General features: G+C 48.6%; 1 protein-coding gene across 2 annotated transcripts in view; it reads left to right on the top strand.

Annotated features, from left to right (window-relative positions):
- The window catches only part of CTSW (cathepsin W), a 1136802-nt gene that overhangs the window by 366765 nt on the left and 747730 nt on the right, over positions 1-22307 (top strand). For both annotated transcript variants that reach the window (XM_078660783.1, XM_078660784.1), the window contains one exon: positions 4410-4521. The gene's annotated coding sequence lies outside the window, so the exon portion shown is untranslated. The remainder of the gene's footprint in view (positions 1-4409; positions 4522-22307) is intronic.

Genomic DNA, 22307 nt, shown 5'->3' on the forward strand with positions numbered 1-22307 from the left:
TTAATGATTAAGCTATTGGCAATGTAAATTACAATGCCATTTATTTATGATTTTAAAAAAAAATCTCCTGGCTGTGCTTGCTCCCCTGCCCCCTGGCTGTGCTTGCTCCCCTGCCCCCTGGCTGTGCTTGCTCCCCTGCCCCCTCGCTGTGCTTGCTTCCCTGCCCCCTCACAGTGCTTTCTCTCCAGTGTGTGTATGTGGCTCTGGGTGTATGTGTGGCTCTGGGTGTGTGTGTGTGTGGCTCTGGGTGTGGGTGCTCTTTGTGTGTGGGGGCTCTGTGTGTGTGGAGGCTCTGTGTGTGTGGGGGGGGCTCTGTGTGTGTGTGTGTGGGGCTCTGTGTGTGTGGGGCTCTGTGTGTGTGTGTGTGGGGCTCTGTGTGTGTGGGGGGATGTGTGTGTGTGGGGCTCTGTGTGTGTGAGGCTCTGTGTGTGTGGGGCTCTGTGTGTGTGGGGCTGTGTGTGTGGGGCTCTCTCTGTGTGGGGGGGGGCTCTGTGGGGGGGGCTCTGTGTGTGTGTGTGGGGCTCTGTGTGTGTGTTGTGTGTGGGGGGCTCTGTGTGTGTGTGGGGGGCTCTGGGGGTGTGTGTATGTGTGGGGCTCTGTGTGTGTGGGGGGCTCTGTGTGTGTGGGGGGGGCTCTGTGTGTAGGGCTTTGTGTGTGTGTGTGTGGCTCTGTGTGTGTGTGTGGGGCTCTGTGTGTGTGGGGCTCTGTGTGTGTGTGGCTCTGTGTGTGTGTCTGTGGCTCTGTGGGTGGCTCTGTATGTGTGTGTGGGTGGCTTTGTGTGTGTGACTGTGTGGGTTTAAATACAATAGGTCATGAATTTGCGAGCGATTAAGCTATTGACATTGTAAAAGACAATGCCATTTATTTAACGATTAAGCTATTGGCAATGTAAATTACAATGCCATTTATTTATGATTTAACAAAAAAAATGTCATGAGCAATGCCAATAGCTCTACCTTTAATAATGCCGAGACCATTGCATTGTAAATGCTTGTTTTTCACATTGTATCTTACATTAAGGGTTCGATTTTTACGCCCTATCCTTCTGCACAATCACTTTTCCTCACATTAAGAGGGCCTTGGATATATCCAATCTTTAGCCTCTCCTGAAATGTGTATAGCTACACTTGATTATATCACTGCTGCTATAATTCTCATGAAACATTATTCAATGTAAAAGCTTATATTTTGTTTTTACTGTTTTACATGAACAATAAATGTTTTGTTTGGCATTGTTTAAGCCCTATCAAATAGTTTATTTTATACTGTTTTGTATTATTGGTTAAAGGTCTATTTTACAGCCTACCCAATTGCACTTAGCACTTTGATCTATACATAGATGGCTATAGCCACATTGTTTTTTTAAACTGCCTAGTAACTTGCAGGGTCATAGTTTGGTGGTATGGAACTCATGGAATTTTTATGTAATATAAAGATCTTATCGTCTTCTTAGTTTTGTGGCAATACATAGATATGTTTTACTGCTGCAATTTTGGAATACCACAAAAAATGTATGTGAATTTAATGGATTACTTCAAGAGGTCATTGGGTTCGGTGTATCTTTGAGACTGGAACTGAGTCTCTTATATTCACTTCTGTGAAACCTGTGGCCGTTACTGGGTATACAAAGAGCGACATGGGCGAATTTGGCACTTTTGGAAAATTTTGTATGTATATATAATATTTTTTCTCTAAAATCAAAAGATTTTGACTAACTCCAGACCTAAAAAGAAATTGTACTGTGTATGCCTCTTATATAGTCCCAATTCCTTCTCTTGATGACAGCTTTATCCGCACACCACAGACGTAATGTGGTCTCTAGCCTTGCCGGCGCCCCTTTACATTCTATATTCTATAGTCTTTGCCTGAGCTCCTGCACTGCATGTCTTTTCTGGTCTCCAGCTTTGACCTTGTTCCACATACGTTTCCTAGCTTTCATCCTTACAGAGTTTCCAGCTTTTATCTTGCCATGTTAATTTATGACCAGTTTTCAGATTATTTTTTGCAAGTAACACCTTATGGATGCTCCAGCAATGCCTTTGAACCACCTCCTCTCATAGTCACTATCTTTTCTCCTGCAACACACACCTCATTCAGGCATCCTTTAAAACTTCATGAAACAATTAAAATAACACATGCCTATCTTTAGTCAGGAGAGCCTTGAAATAAAGTTTCACACAAGTCTCAACATTTGAAAACGCCTTTATATATGGACAAAGGGGACTGACGCATTCAGAAGACTTGTGAGAACACTATGGCCAAAGGTAATGGCCAAATAATGTTACCCAACTATCTCCTTGCCTTGAAATTCAGAACATCCGTCAAGACCCTAAGAAGAGGCTCTTTGTATTATTACACAGCTCTTTTCATTCAGGTCCGGTCACTCGCCAAGCTACAGCAAAGGTAACATCCAAGCAGAAAGGGTTATGTTGGTTTAGTGGGATAAAATCTGTGAACAATACTGCATGTAAGGGGTTAAAATATACGCTGCTTCCCTCCTCCTCTCGCTCTCCTCCTGTTCAGACTTTAAGAGCAAACCGAGATTCACTGTCAGGTAACTGTCCATGGGTTTCTAGTCCTTGATGCAACATAACATAACTTACTTTGCCTAAACATTCAGAAGTCTGAAATCTAACTCCTGAGAACAGTCAACCTCTCTAAGCTGCCCTTCACTTGACCAGAAACAATGAATGTGCTCCAAAGCCACTTTTAGACTTTCATCCTTACTTGTTCGGCAACCAGGGTCAACGTGTAACTACCACCACATGGCTGGCTTCCAATGAGGGTCAAATTCCTCGATACAGCTGGGGCTGTCACTAGGGGAGAACCCCTTCCAGCTAAGGCAGATCGAGCTCCACTGCCCTGGCCCTAGACTTCACAGGGGCAAGCTTCCTCTTTCCGAAGGGTACTAACAGAAAACAAATGGTTCACCTTGCAGATTTCAGAGACTCCTTCACTCTCCACCCACTGTTTCCTTAGGGACCAGGATGCATACAATTTAAATGCCATGAGGCACTCCAGTCTTCAGCGTACACTATGTAGAATCACTCAAATAAAATGGAATCACACTTAAGGTACTGATGCTTATTTTCCAGTGTTAATTAGTTCTTACACCTTAAGTCTTTTAGGTGAAGCCTGCTAGACCGGTCTGTTGTGAGACATAGTGGGACCTTACTAAGCTCACACTACGGGTCTTGGAGCCTGCTTATTGATTTCCATTGGTTGGCTTTTCTGTCACTCATTTGCCTGCATCTTGTTCATGTCCTTGCTTGTCAATCTTATGTTTATCTCTCCATTGGAAAATAGCCTCTTTACCGTCTCTTTTGATTGGCTAGCTTCTATGCTTCCACTGCTTGGATTTCAAGCGCTGCCTTTTCTCTTTTGGATTAAGCACTTCATGACAGAGGATGTGTTTTCCAGTTTTTCTCGTAAACTTCTCTTTCCCCACTCCCCATGTTGTTCTCTAGCACTCGTTTGTTTTTGTCCTACCCCCCTCCATGTTGCATTCGCCATCTTGCACTCCTGGGTGCTTTCTCACCCTTGTTCTGCTCCCTTACCCACTCCAATGTTGCTCTCTTGCTGTTTCTTCTCCTCCCCACTCTGGTCTCCTGTTGCTTCCCCCGCCTGCTCCTTCCTCTCACCTGTTGCTCCTGTTCCCCAACCATCCCTACGTGTCTCTCGCCCATTGCTTCTCCTCCCTGTAGCCCCATTTTGTTTCCCCCATCTATTCACACGCTTCATGTTGCTGCCCCTCTCCCCAGTTTTCTGTCCCCCCCACCCCACCCCAGTGTTCCACCAGTCTAAAAAACAAAAAACACGTTTCCGCGACTTATTTAGGTAAATAAAATCAATGACATCATTTTGTAGGCATGTGCTGCTTGGCGAATGTGCCTATAAAATTACGCAACGGCCGCCCCATTGAGCTTTTTTGTTTTACGTTGCATGCTTTAGCTATACTGTATAGCATCTGGGATTTTGTTCAGCAAAGCTAAAAACAAGTGGCAATGCAAAAAGGTCCCAAAGATTAGACCTATTGGCTTTGCCATTGCTTTTTTCCTACAAGTTGTAGCTCAATCATCCTCAAGTGTTGCCAATTTGACTCCACCTAGGACAGGATGCTGCATGATTGGATGGCCCTTTCACAAACCTTTCAGTCTATCGGTTGTAATTATGGATATCAAGATGGAATTTACCAGCCTCAGAGGCTCTGGAAGTAGCAGTGCTGGAAGTGCTGCAGCACCATAGTAACCATACAGAAGTTCAGAAGAGGAATGAGCTCAGAAGGCCTATAAATTCAGTTTTTATCTTGTGGCATTTAATGTGAGTTTGAATATAGAGGAGAAGTATCATGCAATGTTTTCTGACAAATTGCTACTTATTTAATATTGGTATTTACTTTTGCTTTCTAGACTGCACATTGAGGAGATCTTATAATATGAACCAAGGGAAAATCTTGATGAAGTACAGGAAGTATAAAAGAAAAGTTTGCAGGACGACAAATATTTTCTAAAACAACAAAATGTAAGTACTTGTAAATGAGCTTTACAGAAACATCAAAATGTATCAGCAGCTGGAAACCAACAAATGAGGCATGTAGAGTTTTTTGTCATTATGAGATTCGATAGAAACAAAGAATTTTAAAATCAAGGCAAAGCCACTTTACTTGTGTAATACACAAACGATGAATATGCACTGACACTCCATTTCAGCATGTTATTGTTTGTATCCCACATAGGTTTAGTAGTAAAGCTGCATTACTGATGCAAATGTAACGGCCCTTTCCAGAGGCAATTTCAATGGAAAATGTCCTTTATGTAAAAGGCAGTACTCTACCACGCATTGCTTTAATAATTTTTATGACAATGTGCTGTAAAATCCACCACTGGAAACACACTATTTTCCAGCCATTATATGCCCTATCGGCGTGGCTCATTTGCAACACATTGTGGTCCGCTTAGATCTTTCACAACACTTATGTCTTCACTGACATCACATTGATGCCAGCATCCCACTCTGAAAAATCATTGGGGGGGAAGAAGAAGTTGTAGTTCATTCAGCTTCCTAAGGCTACAGCAAAAAATCAAGTAGGGGGGGAATGAACCACTTGTCCTGTGTTCCCAGGGTCTATGGTAACGTGCACGGGATCATAATAGTAAAAAACCCTCATATGCGAACACAGTGTCAGGCGGTATATCTTGGTTCTCCACCATTCAGTGCCGCAACAGCATTATCATTGGGTCTTTTCCTTTGTATGTTATGCTGACCTCCACATGGAGGAAGACCAACTGGAATGACAGTAGTGGCCAGGAATAAAAATAGAGGGTGTGTTAGTGCTCAAGTGGGTGTGGTATAAAATTCCTTATATCCAGTCTCAAGTGTTTTTATTCTGTCGAATTCTGGTATAGGAAGTTAAAAACAAAGAAGTGTGTATTAAGGCCTAGTTACTAGCCTTTCGCACTAGTGAAAGCGGTCAACATGTTTCAGCCTCCTGGCATCTCTAGAGGCTTTCGTCAGGACCAGGTGATAAGAGTATATATTGACTCTTAAGTGAAAGAATGGTGTACTCACCACCTTAAAGTTATAGAAGGTAGATAAGTTGTATCTGTATCTGAGTTCAAAGTGTTTTTGGCGGCATTGATGGATACGGCCAGTACAGCAGACCTTTTGTGGTGATGCTGTTCACAGGACTTGTTCTGACACTGAATCCGAGGATTCTGGTATAGGAAGCTAAAAACAAAGAAGTGCGTATTGAGGCCTAGTTACTAACCTTTCGCACTAGTGAAAGTGGTCAACATGTTTCAGCCCTGCTGGCATCTCTAGAGGCTTTCGTCAGGACCAGGTGATAAGAGTATATATTGACTCTTAAGTGAAAGAATGGTGTACTCACCACCTTAGTGTTATAGAAGGTAGATAAATTGTATCTGTATCTGAGCTCAAAGTGTTTTTGGCGGCATCGATGGATACGGCCAGTACAGCAGACCTGTTGCGGTGATGCTGTTCACAGGACTTGTTCTGACACTGAATCAACAAGTCCTGTGAACAGCATCACCGCAACAGGTCCCCTGTGGGCCAACTAGCCCACCTGGTACCTCCAGTATGCGCCAGGGAGCTGCGTTGCAGAGAGGTGTAATGAGACCACGCCCCTTTTTACACCTCTCTGCAACGCAGCCCCCTGGTGCATACTGGAGGTTCCTGGTGGGCTAGTTGGACCCATGGACCCCCAGTATGCAAGGGGACTTAATCCCCCAACTTAGAACGCACTACTGGCGTGTTTGCACAGTGGTGAAGGTAGGGGGCGGGGCTTGAGGTGATATATGTGCAAACATGCCCTGTGGCGCGTTTTAAGTTGAGGAATTAATTCCTCTTCAATCCAGAGGTCCCCTAGGGGCCAACTAGTCCAACAGGTATCTTCAGTAAGCGCCACCGAGTTGCGTTGCAGAGTGTTGTAAAAAGGGGGCGTGCCCTCTGAGCACCTCTCTGCAACACAGCTCCCTGGCGCATACTGGAGGTACCTGGTGGGCTAGTTGGCTCACAGGGGACCTCAGGATTGAAGCGGAATTAATTCCCCAACCTAAAACGCGCCACAGGGCGTGTTTGCACACGTCACCTCAGGCCCCGCCCCCTTCCTTCACTATTGAGCTAAATTTTCCTCTAAAATCAGCCGAACTATGAATTCCGATTTACTCACCTGTTATCAGGAGAGAACTCAGTGCTGCATCTTTCAGCCCACTACTGATCCTGAAACGTAATTCTAACCATACTTACAGTAACTTGAATTTCCTTCCATAGGCTAACATTGACTGGTTTCACTTGGAAATTTTTCTAAGTGTGGAGTTTTGGAACTTTAAAAAATTCCTCAAAAATCAGCCGAACTACGAATTCCGATTTACTCACCTGTTATCAGGAGAGACGTCAGTGCTGCATCTATAAGCCCACTACTGATCCTGAATTGTAATTCTAACCATACTTACAGCAACTTGAATTCTTTCCATAGGCTAACATTGACTGGTTTCACTTGGAAATTCGTCTAAATGTGGAGTTTTGGAATTTAAAAAAATTCCTCAAAAATCAGCCGAACTACGAATTCCGATTTACTCACCTGTTATCAGGAGAGACCTCAGTGATGCATCTTTCAGGTCACTACTGTTCCTGAAAAGTAATTTTAACCGTACTTACCAGTAACTTGAATTTCCTTCCATAGGATAACATTGCCTGCTATATAAAATATATATAAATTAAAAATATATAACAATTAAAAAATATTACAATTTCAATATTTTTGCAAATATTTGTTTCAATTTATATTAAAAATATGTAATGTAATTTAAAAAATAAAATATCTAAAAATAAATAGTTTAAAACAATCAGTATAAAAAAAATAACAATTAATACAATAAAAAATTATCATCTACAAAACCTTTGAAATTCACTTAAAAAACCATAGGTTTCAGCAACGTTATAGTTAGGAATTAGCATTTAAAAAAACCTTAAAAAATTCACTGAAAAAACCATAGGTTTCACACATGTTATAATTAGCTGGACATTTCACTCATACAAAACCACTGAAATTCCCCCGTTATAGTTAGTTAAACTAACTATAACTCGCGCGCCCGCAATGCATTGCTGATGACGTCATATATTACAGCACTCATGACATGGTCAGTGACATCACTCATGACAACAAGACCGGAAAACGAACAAGCCCAACCAGGGCGAAGACAGAGCCACCGGCCACAGCCCCAAGAAAATCCCCAACCCCAAAAGGAAGGGAAACCAGCAGGACCGGAGGTCAGAGCAACCGGGGAGCAACTAGCAGCCCCCCACACCAGGCACAGAGGGCAGAAGAAAAGCAGGTGTCAACATGGCAGAGGACCGCACAGGTACCCCACACCCAGGCCACGCAAGCAGCACGGGCAGCAGCAGACAAAAAACAGCCACAGAGCGCACAGCACCCAGACCAAAAACCCACAAGGCCCGACACCCCCAAGGCCAGAGAGGAGCTCAGAAACCAGCAGAAACCTGGGCAACAAATGCCAACGGAATCAGGAAGCCAGGACCAGAGCCAAGCAACCGGATCACGCAGGAGGGCCCGCAGGCCCAACCAAAACCCAGGAACAAGCCCACACAGCGCACACGGCACAGCAAAAGGGAAGGAAGGAACCGGGAACCCCAAGCACACCACCGCCGAACCACACAGAAGGCGGAAAAGAACAGAGAAAAACGCCAAAGCGGAAGCCAGAGGAAGCAGAGAAGCAGAGGGCCAACAAGCAGAAGACCCCAGACAACCCGCAGCCAGGAGGGAGAACCCCACCGAGGCAAGAGCACCACGGAACCACACCCCACCCGGAGAGAGGGGGGGAGGGCACCCAACAGCACAACAACGGGAACCAAGGCCGGAGAAACAAGGGAGGCAGATGCGAACCAGGACACCAAAACCAGGAAACGCACAGCAGAGCACCCTCCGAGCCGGGCAAACAGACAGGAAGCCCAGGAGGCACAGCCCGAGGACAACCAGAACAAGCAGGAAGCCCGCAGACCACCGGAGCCAAAGGACCCTAGAAAGGCCCCAACACAGGCGAAAGAAGACCGCCAAGAACCGCCAGCAGGAAAAAGGCCCTGAAGGAACCCCCAGGGTGTGGACACAACAGCAGAGCGCCCCGCCAGGACACAAAGAGAGCCCAGGCAAGGACGCAGAGCCCAAAAGAAGACCAACATGCAAGAGCAGAAAGCCCCAGCAGACACCCAGCCAGCGCAGAAAGGCAGCACGGCCCCAGGCCACCAACCAGGAGAACAGGAGACCCGGAGAGGGGAAAAACAGGAGCCCCGCCAAGGGCGCGGCAACAGCAAAAGACAGCCAGGCCCAAACAGCAGTGGCAGGAACACCAGGACCCAAAAGTAAAACACCACCGGAAAGACAACCCGAGGGGAGGAAAGCAGCACGACAAGAAGAGCAGGCTCCCAACAACCCCCGACAGAGAAGCCATACTCACAGGAGGCCCCCAATCAGGAACAAACCAGGCAGTAACCCAGGCAGTACCAGGAGGAGCAGGCAGGAAAACACCCAAAGCAAGCCAAAAGGCAAGCACAGCGCAGGAGTAAGGAACAGAAGCAGCCAGACCCCAGAAGCAACTAAGACCAAAAAAGGCCCCGGGGTAACACCCAAAGGCACAGGCCACCGAAGCAAGGGAGAACAGAACAGCCTCAGCCAAGGTAGCACCAACCACCCAGGCGCAGGCAGAACGCCCCCGAGAGCACCAGGAAGGACACCCAAAATCCAAACAGGGACCAGGCACCCCCCAAGGGACAGGAGAGAAAAAAACTAAAAATTCCAGGAACCAGAAGCCCTCGCCGACCAAACCCTCAAGCCGAAGCCAGGAAGCGGAGGCGCACCGCAAGCGGAGCACAGGCCACAACACAACAGGCAGCCCGCAGCGGAGGAAAGGCCACCCGGGAAAAAGGGGCAGAAGCAGCACAACCAATGCCAGGCCACGACAGCCACCCAGGAGACACCCCAAGAACAAGGTGCATAGGAACAGAAAGAAAAGCGGGGAAAACCCACCGCAGGCAGACAGGAACCCAGGGGAGACAACAGGACCCCGAGCCAAAACACCGACCCACCACCAACCGGGGGTCGGGAGCTGCAAAGGAACCAGAAGAAGGGGGAAAGAGAAGTGCAACCCCAACAGGCCGCGGCCGAGGAAGCGAGAGGCGACCCCAACACAAGAGCAGCAGCGGGCAAGTCGGAAGCAAGCAGGCAGGAAGAACCCAACAACACAGGGAACCCCAGGAGCAAGCACAGACAGAGCCAGCGAAAAAAAGGAACCAGCGAACCACAGGAGCGACAGGAACCGACGTCAACCAGAGGCAGGCCACCAAAAAGAAGGGAGAATGCCAACATCCCAGAGAAGCAGCAAACAAGCCCAACAGAGAGGAGAAACCCCCAACAAGGCCCGGGACAAAATGCAAAAGCACGCAAGGCCAGGAGCAAGGCCCCCACCCGAAGGCAGTGACCCAAGGAAGAAGGCCCGCGGGGGTAACATAAACACATCCACCACGCAGATCATGGCAGGAGAGCGCCAGGGAAATCCCTGGACTCCCCAACCACACACCACAAGGGGGGGGGGAGCCAGAGACCCGGCAACCAGCAGAACAGAGAAGCCCAGATCCAACCAAAGGCGCACCGAACCAGGCAGCGAACGCCAGGAGCAGCGCAAGGAAGAGGAGCCCGCAAACCGAGAAGAAGGGGGACAGCAGCCCATACAGGACCCAGCAAAGCCGGCAGAGGGGAGCAACATAAGCCGAAGCCAAACGCCAACCCAAAAGGCCAGCGAAAAAAGAAACCAGCCACCAAGCAGCAAGGCAGGATAGCTCCCACATAAAAGCTGAATGAAAGTGCAGCACAGAGACAAGCGAAGCAAGCCTAATAAAGCTTCCCCGCCCCTAGCACTTCAAGTTCACCAGCGTGCACGAGGTACAGCCACATGGAGATATTGCACAGACTTAGCCGTTTCAGTGCCCAGACCATGCGGCGCACCGGCCGCAAAGGGCCGGTAAGAATCCTTGGAACACCGGCCAGGAAGAAGCCATGCCTCCCAGCAAGCCAGGCAGGCCGGAAGGCAGACACACCAGGAAACAGCACCCCTGCCCGCGAAGCCAGGCAGCCAGGCAGGGGGAGCAGAGAAGAACCTGCACGCCACCCCAGCCCAGCAGGAGCAGGGGCAGCAACATCAACAGCATACCAACAGTCCATTCTGTCGAAGACAGAAAAGAAGAACAGACGGGATGCTGGGTAAGTACTGCTTATGTACTCCCGGTGGGAGGGGCAGTATTAGGGTCCCAGCATGCCTCTGCTCTTTTTTTCTGTCGGGAGATGGTTATCTCCAATTAGTTAATGAATGGGACGAGGACATAAGGGACCTGGGTGTAATGAAGGGCTGTGCATGAGGTAATATATTTATTATTCATTCATACAAATGCAGCTACAAAAAAGGAAATTTGGGAAAGGTTGAAGGGTCAAGTTCCATACACTCTATTCTTTGGAATGGCCTGACCACCAACTTAATAAACCTAATTTGGCAAGCTGCACTGAAATCTTTCACATGTATTCCTGCGGGTGTGTACAGTTTTCTGGTTTAGGCCGCTTCAATGTACATTTTCACACGACTGGCCCTTCTAATTAGGACACTGTAAATAAGGTGAACATGTTTAAATGCGTTTTCGTGGAGCTGACACTTTCTGTTCAAGGCTTCTCTTCCAATCAACTCGTAAAGGTAAGCTCCTCACAAAGATTGCTGCAGAGTAATGGTCCAGTTCGACAAAGACTCCAACTTTCTGCCACTTGTTACCGAATTGTATTGCCTATTTGTCCTTAAGACAAAATAGAAATTACTTCTAGTCCTCCAGCCAAGCCAACACGCCTGGGCCGTGGCGCAATAGGAATCCCCCACCCCTGGAATAACACCCTGAATCAGGTAAGTGCAATTTGTTGTGAGGTTTTAGTCACTTTCAAAAAAGTATTCTTGCATCTAGGGCATTTTTCAGTGGAAAAGTATGCTCTCACCGTAAATTTCAATCATTTCTTCTTGATCAAGAAGCCGTTCTTTAATGCACAGCCTATCCTGAAATTGGATTGAATGAAAAGCCACATTAGAATGACAACCTCCCTCCGGTTCATTCTAGATACTGTTTCCAGCCCTGGACCTTTGTGTCATAACCGCATTCTGGGCGTTGTAGTCTGCTTTTACTTCCACTGAAATTGACGAACAAACCTGAAAACAATGATTTGTCAGTGGAAGTTCAGGAATTGAGACAGTGTCCTTAATGACCTGGAGTGAGCTGCAGGTTTTCCATGTACGAGCCTGACCACAGGATATTTGCTGCATGATACTTCTGTAAGATTACATTTATGATCAAGCGAATACAGAGTACTTTTGGCTTAGACCAAGCAGGTATTCACAGTAGCAAGGGTGCAAAGACAAGGATTTTTTTTTAAAAACTCTTTATTCGTGACTGCATCAGATATCACATTGTACAGTTATGCATTATTATCCACATAGTCTTTTCCTATTTTCCCCCTAATAAACTTCAATCGACTGACATGTTATCTCGCTCGTAACTTCACCAACGCAAAGCGTCGCAAACTCCATAAGCAAATCAAGATTTATACATTAAGCAATCCTATCGTGGTCTTTCCATGCAGTTCCGTGTGTTACATCAGCGTTTATGTAGCATTGGTCCCATATAATCAAGTCATAGCCAGTCCCATCCCGCCCAACTCCCACCCCACCCCGTACGTCTCCTAGCGTCTCCACTCATTGGGCACCATAACCGCTGGCATGAACTCCCGGGAAAACAATCACACCTAGATCAGTATACTCACAGTCCTCTGGCCAACCTGTGCGCACCTTGGACAATTCCCCCTCCCTCGTTCCCACCACCCCTCCCCCATCATTTTCAGTTATGAAGTATCCGCCTGTGAGGGCGTCAGGTCTATTTCCTCTATCTCCAGCAGCATCCGCTCCCAATCCTGCGCAATCGGATATTTCTGTAGCCACTTCTCCTCTTCTCTACGCAGAACTACACCCTCCGCCCTGCCCCACTTTAGTAGATCAGATCGCCACGTCTCTACAGCCAGAGGCCTGGCAGACTTACACCTCATAGTTAAAACTCTAACTGCTAACAGCAGTGCCAAGTCTAAGAGCTTTAAGTGGGCTTTATGCTTCTTGGGTTATTTCCTGTGCCCTATCAGACAAGGCAGCGCCCCCTCCGGTATCTGCATGGCTGTGACAGTATGTAGTACATGGCAGACCATCTCCCAGTAACTACGTAGGCGTGGACACGACCACATCATGTGGAGAAGGCCGGCCTCATCCGCCTGACACCGGGGACAGCAGTGGGAAGAAGCAGGGAATATCCTATGTAACCTTTGCGGGGTAAGATATGCCCTATGTAGCACCATAGCCTGTATAAATTTGAACTTGACATTCCTGGACACCCTTCTGGGATGCTCAAGGACAATTTTCCAGGCCCCATCCAGCATAGCCTCTCCCGTGTCTAGGGTCCAGGTGTCTCTGAGTGTGTGAAGAGGCATAGCAGCATGTACTCTAATCCCAGTGTATAGCCATCGCACCAAGTGTCCCCCGGTCCCCATGTCGTGGAAGAGGTGCACTAGTTCATGTTGCGTAGGTTAGTTGCGTTGCGGGGCCCATGTATGCCATACATAGTGCGTCACTGTGGCGTGTAGAAAGTATAATCGTGGGGGAGCCCCATGGATTGTACAAAAGAAGCGTGATCTAGCAATGTGTCATCTCCAAACAGGTCGCCCACTCTGTCAACTCCCGCCTCCGTCCAAGTTTGTAGCCTGCGTTGCATCAGACGCCCCTGCGGTGTTGGGAACCCCAACAGGGGGATATTGTCTGCATAAGGTTGGGCCCCCGACGTGTACGCCAGTGCTTTATGCCAGCACATCAGGGCAGTGCGCAGAAGAGGCTGGCAGTCCCGGGGGGTCTTGGCCCTGGGCAATAGGAGGGAATGCAGCTCTCCGCGTGCCAACCGGTCCTGTGTGATGTCAATTTCGTGTAGGTCCCTACCCGCCACCCAGCGTGATAACCATTGTAATTGACTTGTGTAATAATAACCTTGTGTTCTGGGAAGTGCACCTCCCTGGAGAAAGCCGCATTGGTCCGGATGTATTAGGACAGGGAGGTGGGCTTGTATCCGTAGGGCTATGGCTTTACTAAGTATTTTGTATTCTGTGGAGAGCATTGAGAGGGGCCTATAATTAGTCAGGTCGAGGGTGTCCCTACCAGGTTTTGGTATGGATATGACTGAGGCCTGCATTGTCGAGACAGGTAGGTGGCCGGACTCGTTGGACGTCTTATAGATATTCTCCAAAATGGGTACCAGAGTTGTAGAGTAGGCCTGGTACAATTCTATAGGTAACCCGTCCATGCCGGGAGTCTTACCCCGATTCAGGGATCGGATGGCTATTCGGATTTCCTGCTGCGTGATGGGTCCGTCCATCTCCGCCTGCTCATCCCGAGTCAGGACTGGGAAAGGTAGATCCCTCAGGAATTCTAACATCCCGTCCACGTCCTCCGTGGGGGGGCGTATAGCATTCTCAGATGGTCCCGAAAGGCATCGTTAATGGCGGACTGTGTAGACACCACCCTCCCCGCCCTATTCCTAATTTGTGTAATCACTGGAGCTTTGAGACTATCCCGTACCAGGTGAGCTAGTAGAGCTCCCGATCTGTCCGATTCGGCCTGCTGGCGTCTTAAGTAGTCCTTATGAACAATAACTCGCAATGTTTCCAGCAACTCTGCGTGCTCTATATTGCTGGTTTGCAGTTCCTCTCTTCGCCCAGGTTCTACGCTCACCGCCGCCTCTAAGTTCTTCAAGCGGTCCTCAACCTCGCAAACCTTCTTGTGAATTTCCTGCCTAGCATCCACCAACTGTCCTATGGCAACCCCTCTTATCACAACCTTCATGGCATCCCATACTGTTAAGTTAGAAGTCGCAGAGTCCCAGTTTTCTCGAAAGTAATTGTCCAATGTATCCGACAGGGATGCTCGGAAGGGACCATCTTCCAGCAGTACTGGGTTAAGCCTCCAGGTGGGCACCGGGGACGGTACCCTCCCCCACTGCAGATCAAGTGTCAGCGGTCTATGGTCGGAGAAGGTTTTAGCCAGATATTCCGAGGACGCACATTTGGACAGCAGAGAGTTGGTACACAGGAACCTGTCTAATCGAGTATGTAGGGCATGTACCGGGGAGTAATAAGAGTATTCTTTATGTGTTGGATGCAGTACTCGCCACACGTCCGTCAGTCCCCATCCCTGTAGCCAGGTCCTGAAAGATTCTGTCAGTCTGTGTATACCAGTCGTCTGGAGGGGGGGATGCGACCTATCCAAATCTATGTCTAGGACCAAATTCCAGTCCCCTCCCAGGACCCAGGGGATGCCCACCCAATCAGCTAATGCCCGGCCTACTTTTGCAAGGAAGGTATCTTGTTCGAAGTTCGGGGCATAGATGCTGCCCAGAACCAGCAGTGTACCATCCAGTGTACCTTTCACCAGTATATATCTCCCTTGATCGTCAACCTTTCTCTCCAGTTCCACAAAGGGAGTACCGTGTCGCACCCAAATGGTAGCTCCTCTGGAAAAGGCAGAGTAGGACGTAGAAAATACAGTTCCCCTCCATTTCCTCCGTAGTGTGTGTGCCTCGGATAGTGTTAAGTGGGATTCTTGCAGGAACGCTATTTGGGCATGGTGGCGGAGTAAAAATGCGTGTATTCTATGCCTCTTCTGTATAGCTCCAAGTCCCCGTACGTTCCAGGTTGCCAGCCTGTACTTCCCCATAGTGTCAGCCATACTCGGATTTAAGTGCCATGGTAAACAGTGCCATTTCCTGTAGTGCATGTAATATCAACAATAGCCAGGAGGGGGAGGAGCCAAGATGGCGGACGGGACGGACGTGTGAGCGCCCGGCTCCCCAAGCCGCCTCACTTCACATTGATATCCTGGAATCTATCCTTGCCTACACCGTGCTAAGATGAGGACACGAACGCGCTGATGACATTCGCGTTCATTTGAGATCTCCGCCGGCCGTTTTGGATGAAAACTCATGGAACTCGCCGATCACCGGGGCTGCCCATGAACCCTGTGCCGATTGCCGCCGCTGGACACTGCTGCTCGTGACCGGTGGGACGGGCTGTGGAGGTACCGGTGTTTGGGACTGCGTGCCGATTGCGGTGAATAGACGGAGTTTATCCTGTCCTTTGTAGTGCGACTCCCGTTGGTTCAGGGGTGTGTGCTTGGGAGACTGGAGCCCTTCGTACTGTGCTTTCCACTTCTACGCTGCTCCTAACTTAGGCGGACTCCATCTTGCGGCGTCCTTTCAGTTGTGGACTGCCCGTACCCACGGGAGGCGAGGGGGCTCTCACTGTGCACAGCCCCCTGTACTGATAGCCTCGTGCCCTTCCGTGTTTGAACGATGGTTCTTTGACAACGGAGCCGCCCCCCTCCCTCCGGTGTGGACTCGCGGACGAGATGGTAATGGCGCCTGCCTTCCAGCATGGACAGAGGGCTGCTCCCCTATCCCCAGTTTGTGCGGACCTGCCTGCACTTGAGCCGGAGGCTGAACCGAATGCGTCACTGTGCAGAGCGGATCGGCTGGTGCTACAGAGTGACCTGACCTATGGTGATATCCTGGATGCCCTTGCAGACTTATGGGCAACATGGCGGCGCAATGCTCAAGAGCTGGGGGGGCAGATCGAGGAAGCTACGTTTTCCATACAGCGTCCGAGGTTGCCTGTCTCCCTGCTGCCTACGGACATTCCTACAATGGATACAATGTTGCGGCATGTGCGTACTGCTACAAAGTCTCCCCTTGCTCCGGGAACTGTGACTCTGCCAGAACAACTGCTATCAGAGCTCCGCTTATCGCCCCCCCAGTCGTTTGCCCCCTTCGAGGGTTTTGCCTCCGGAGCCTCCTTTCTACTTGGTTGGAGTGAGTGTCATCCTGCATGGCAGGGGGGGTTCGTCATTTTGGCCGCTGAATTTGTTGGTGACTGGGGACATTCGTCTTCTTCTCTTCTATTCCTTCCATGTCGAGAGTGGCCATCTTGCTCCTTTGTTCTGCCTGCACTGTATCCGTGGCGATGGTCATGCTTGGAGAGGTTTCATCGTTCTGGCCAGGGTTGAAGGTGCTTCTCGCCTCGGCTTTGCTTGACCGGCTGGCGGAGACCCGGACTGTACTGTATTTTACTATGCTGACTGTGTTGCATGTGCAGCTTTTCCCCATTTGAGATTGCGATTACTAAATTCTGTTGTGTTTCTTGTCGATGGGGAGGCGGTTCTGTACGGGCCCGGGGTGCTGCGTGTGACTGCTTTTTACATATAAGAGCTGGCTTTGTCTTGCACCCGCGATCTGGCCAGGGTTAGGCTGATTCATAAAGCTATGGCTTCCCGGGTGGGCTGGACAGGGATTGGAACTGTTTCGTTTATGCTGTGAGCACACATCGCGAAATGACTTTTTCCATCTATGTTACTGTTGCAATTTATTATAGCACTGCTGCTTTCGTAGTAGGAGATTTTTGGTGTGTGGCAGCTGTGGATGGCCGAGGGTCCCGGGCGCTCTGAAGTTAAGTGGGCTCCTCCCCACCTTCTTTTGTTTCCTTTCTCTTTTGGGAGTGGTAGAATAGCTTGTTCTTTTCTTCCTCCCGATACTTCAAGAGTGAAAATCTTTATTTTCTTTCTTTTCTTTCTCTTCTATTCTTGGTCTGTATTTCGGGTTTCTTTACTGGGCGACAGGCACTTTGCCGGGGGGGGGGGTAGGCCGTAGCCTCCGGATTGTTGTAGGGTGGGGGGGTAGATTTATTTTTCCCTTTTTAGTTTCTATGGGCCTTATTTTTCTAATTTCTGCGCTTTCTTGTTCTGGTTTCTGTTCTGGGTCTGCAATAGGGGTTAGTGGGGAGTGGGTGGCGCTGAGGGTGGTACGTGAATGCGGACTGCAGCTCCTGTTGTTTTGTATGGTACTGCCGTATTGACGGGGTGTTCTTACTAATGTTGTTCTTATTGATGCTGCCTGCTCATGTCGTGAAGCTAATGTCCGGACTCAGTTCTTCTTGTTTCTATTCTTTATTGAGTTATATTTCGATCAAAACCTTTAAAATTTAACCTTCCATGCTCCTTCTCCTCGGCGACATGACTCCATTCAGTGTAACTGCTACTAATTGCTGCTATCTTGCCTGATGCCGCTGAGGAGCCGCATTGCTCACACTTGTGCTTAAAGTCTTGTGGCCGGCCTGATGGTTGTAGGCCCGTATTTGTTGTCTTTTTCATGCACAATAAAGGTTTTAAAAAAAAAAAAAAAAAAAAAAAAAAAATAGCCAGGAGACGTACTTCTTCCCACCCCAAACTTGAACTCTTTTGGCGCAGCTTGGGAACACTGCTGTGCCGAACAAGAAAACGTAGAACATAACAAACCAATCTTCGGTGCATACGCCTTTGGGGGGTTGGCTGAGCATATACCTAGTCCACGTGGTTGTTCGTTTCTGTGCTGCCGGCTCAACGGTGCCGTCAGGGAAGTCTTTATTGAAGTATAAATTCCATGTGGCCTCTGGGGGGGCCTCCCTGTCGGTAGGCAACAACACCCTTGGGAAGTCTATATTTGGTAGGTCTACAGACTGCAACCGTCTTGTGAGAGATACGCAATATTTTAGCCTAGACCCAACAGCCATGTATTCCAGAAGAATCACCTCCCCGCCTCCCTGGGGTCCCTCCCCCCCACCCTACATATCGTATCAACAGTTAGGCCACAGACAAAGGATATCGGTAGGCCGTAGGGCTACAGGTCACATCATATTGGACAGTTACTCCTGTCCGTTGTCCAGTAGTTCATCCGCTGCTCTCGGCGTTGCGGTCAGGAACAGGACCATGCTATGTTCCGAGTCCGAGTGCAGTGTACTGTCATCCGTGTCCGTGTTAATTGTTTCTTGCTCGTCTCTGAAGGTGCCCACCATGGTGACGGCCTCCATTTGGTCCTCTTTCTCTTGGGTTTTGGAGGGTTTGCGCCGCTCCGACCGTGCTGTCTGCGTGGGGGAAGTCCTGCCTGTACGTTTCGAGTCTTTCCTGGAACTGCTGGACGACGCTCCCTGGGTCACTTCTTGACTCCCTTCAACGTCCATCACCTCCAACCATTCCTCCACGTCGGTAGGGCTTTAAACTTGCTTGGATAAACAGTTGTATTAAATGTTTCAAATATTTGTATGGTATGAATAAATACAGCATAAACGTCTGTGTATAAATATATTTCTATATTATATACATTTCATAAAAGCTTTATTTCTAATAACAGAATCTAAATTTAAAAAAAAACTTTTGTTTCAGATATTTATATATCACAAAAGTTTAAAAGAAAATCATTTCTGTTATTAGAAATAAAGCTTTTATGAAGTATTTTTGCATTTGGTAAACTGTTTTACTAAATATTTCCTTCAAATATGATAAATGTATTTTAATGTACAGATATTGTTTATATAATTAGAAATGTAAGGAGAATGTGTAGGTTCGCCATCCTAGCATTATGTGATATATCTATTTAATAATTTGCAATTTTAATTTAATATAGTATTGTTTAGGAACATATATTTTGTTCTGAAATATTTTTGCAATATTTTGTAAACTATATTTTTGTTTTTTGATTTCAGAGTATTTTATTATTAATTAAGAGAAAGGGGTGAAAGAAGAGCACAAAGACAGGCTCTGTAGTTATAAGACATTTAATCGCCTGACAGAGCTGCCATATGACTGGCTTACTTGTGGAGAGATTGGGAGACATGTTGTTTCACCTACCGACCTGTGGGGCCATAATGGTTGCTCTCAGTTACATTCAGTTTACTGCACGTAAAAGAGGGGATGAGGGGGTGTGTCACCGGGAAGAATTGTTTTCATGGGGGTTCGAAAAAGTCTAGGTACGTGTCGAGTAATTTCCACATCCCTCTGGTTGCTGGTCTCCAGGGTAAGTTCTGTAGTGCAATGTTGTCCACACCTCTGAGATTCGTAATCCAGTTGAACCAGCCTTTGTATGATGTCTTCTGTCTTTCCAATTGACTAGGACCATTTTCACCGCCGCGGTCAGCAGCAGGTCTAGTAGGTCTTTATCGTGCTCTGATCTTAGTTACGAGGTCATAAATGCGGTGGTGAGGGAGGAAAATTCATTTGTTAGCGTACAGCCCAGTACCTTACTTATAAAACCAAAGATTTTCTCCCAGAATGTTTTGAGTGTTGGGCATTGGTGGATAAGGTGTGCTAGGTCCCCCTTTTCCTCGCTACAGTTCCAGCATAGTGCATCTTCCCTGAGACCTAATGAGAATAAGCGTGCAGGGGTCCAAAAAGCCTTATGTAGTAGCCAGAATTGTGTTTGTGAAATCACTGGGGAGATTTTATTGCGTGAGGCAGAGGCCCATAGTGTGGCCAGTTCTTGTTCGTTAAGTATGTTTTTATTTAGTTTTTTCCCAATAGTTATGTGTCTTGTCATTAAGAGGTCCTTTAGGATTGCGGACGGATGCATGACCGCAGTGCTGGAGGCGGAGGAAAATGCACCTCACCGTCCGCCAGGAGCGGGCCTTCCGTCCGCCATATTAGAAAGGCGAACTGGGCACATTAACCATCCGCCGCGGAAAAACGTGAATCGCCCCGGGAACACACCAGACACCACGGTGGACGGAGCCAATCCAGCCTTACCGCCGTGTGGAATGACGTCCCGACTGTCCGCAATATTACGTAGTCGCAAACAAACCAGAACACCGCAGCGGAAAAACCACCATCTCATAGACGGCGGAAGCACCACAACGGAGAGGGAAAGCAGTGCCTCGAGACCCACCGCACGGACCCGACCGCCATGGACCCAGCCCTACACGCCTTCCCGGCCCTGTTCACACTTCACTTCCAGCAAGTCATGCACTGTCGTGGACGCCACCGCAGGTACGCAAGCATGCAATACACACATACCATGCCACAGCATACATGAACACTGTTACCTGTTCACACCAGCAGCGTAGGATTAGCAACGAGGGCACTAGGGCACTGCCCGAGGGGGCGGTGTCCAGTCCCAGATGAGGGCTGCTGTTGTGGGCAGCCGTGGTGGACCGATCTGGGCGGTCCCTGCATTTGTAAATGACCGCCAGCGGCCCAGTGTGTGCCTGAGAGGCCTTCCTGTAAGTAAATGTGCGTTCATTGCTACCCTCCCATCAATGGCAGAGGTGTCACTTCCTTACTCTTGCTGGGCCGGACCAGTAATATATGTATGTTGAGCGGTGCAGGGGGCATGATCAAAACTCGCCTCACTAGTTGTCAGGTGCGTCACCATTGTGAACTAATCCGTGGTAGACAGGGCATGTTGTAAACACAAGAAATCCACAATGCAAGTACACAACAAGCACGGACACTGACAGAGTACACAACATGAGTAACTGCCTTTATTAAACATCACAAAGATAGCACTCTGATGTACCCAGGAGCCAGCCCAGTGGCCAGTACACATTGCAGAGCATGCCCATGAGAAGCAGCACAACCAAGGGGCAAGAAGCAGCACAGTTCCAGGCAGGCCAATGAGAGAGTGCAGAGCATGTCCATGACAAGCTGCACAACCATGGGCAACAAGCAGCACAGTCCCAGGCAGTCCAATGAGAGAGTGCAGAGCATGTCCATGACAAGCTGCACAACCAAGGGGCAACAAGCAGCACAGTTCAAGGCAGGCTAATGAGAGAGTTCAGAGCATGTCCATGAAAAGCTGCACAACCAAGGAGCAACAAGCAGCACAGTTCCAGGCAGGCCAATGAGAGAGTGCAGAGCATGTCCGTGAGAAGCTGCACAACCAAGGGGCAAGAAGCAGCACAGTTCCAGGCAGGCCAATGAGAGAGTGCAGAGCATGTCCATGAGAAGCTGCACAACCAAGGGGCAAGAAGCAGCACAGTTACCATAGAGCCAATGGCCAGAACAGAGCAGTTACATCTGAGGCAGCACAAGTGAGGGGCACATGGCATCAGAACTCAAACAGGGCCAGTGGCCAGAATAGAGCAGGTACAGCTGAGGCAGCACAAGTGAGGGGCAAAGTGCATCAACAGTGCTTGGTACAGAACAGAGCAGGTCCATCTGAGGCAGCACATGGGAGGGCACAATGCAGCAGCAGAACCGCAACAGGGCAGTGCCCACAACAGAGCAGGCACAACTGAGGCAGCACATGAGAGGGGCAAAGTGCATCAACAGTCCATGGTACAGAACAGCGCAGGTTCATATGAGGCAGCACATTGGAGGGCACAATGCAGCAGCAGAACAGCAACAGGGCAGTGTCCACAACAGAGTAGGTACATCTGAGGCAGCACATGTGAGGGGCACATGGCAACAGAACTCAATAGGGCCAGTGGCTAGAATAGAGCAGGTACATCTGAGGCAGCACAAGTGAGGGGCACATGGCATCAGAACTCAAACAGGGCCAGTGGCCAGAATAGAGCATGTACAGCTGAGGCAGCACAAGTGAGGGGCACATTGCATCACATTACTAACAGGGCCAGTGGCCAGAATGGAGCAGTTACATCTGAGGCAACACAAGTGAGGGGCACATGGCATCACATTACTAACAGGGCTAGTGGCCAGAATAGAGCAGGTACAGCTGAGGCAGCACAAGTGAGGGGCAAAGTGCATCAACAGTCCATGGTACAGAACAGAGCAGGTCCATCTGAGGCAGCACATGGGAGGGCACAATGCAGCAGCAGAACAGCAACAGGGCAGTGTCCACAACAGAGC

This window comes from Lissotriton helveticus, chromosome 9, assembly GCF_964261635.1.
Source record: "Lissotriton helveticus chromosome 9, aLisHel1.1, whole genome shotgun sequence".
Lineage (NCBI taxonomy): Eukaryota > Metazoa > Chordata > Amphibia > Caudata > Salamandridae > Lissotriton > Lissotriton helveticus.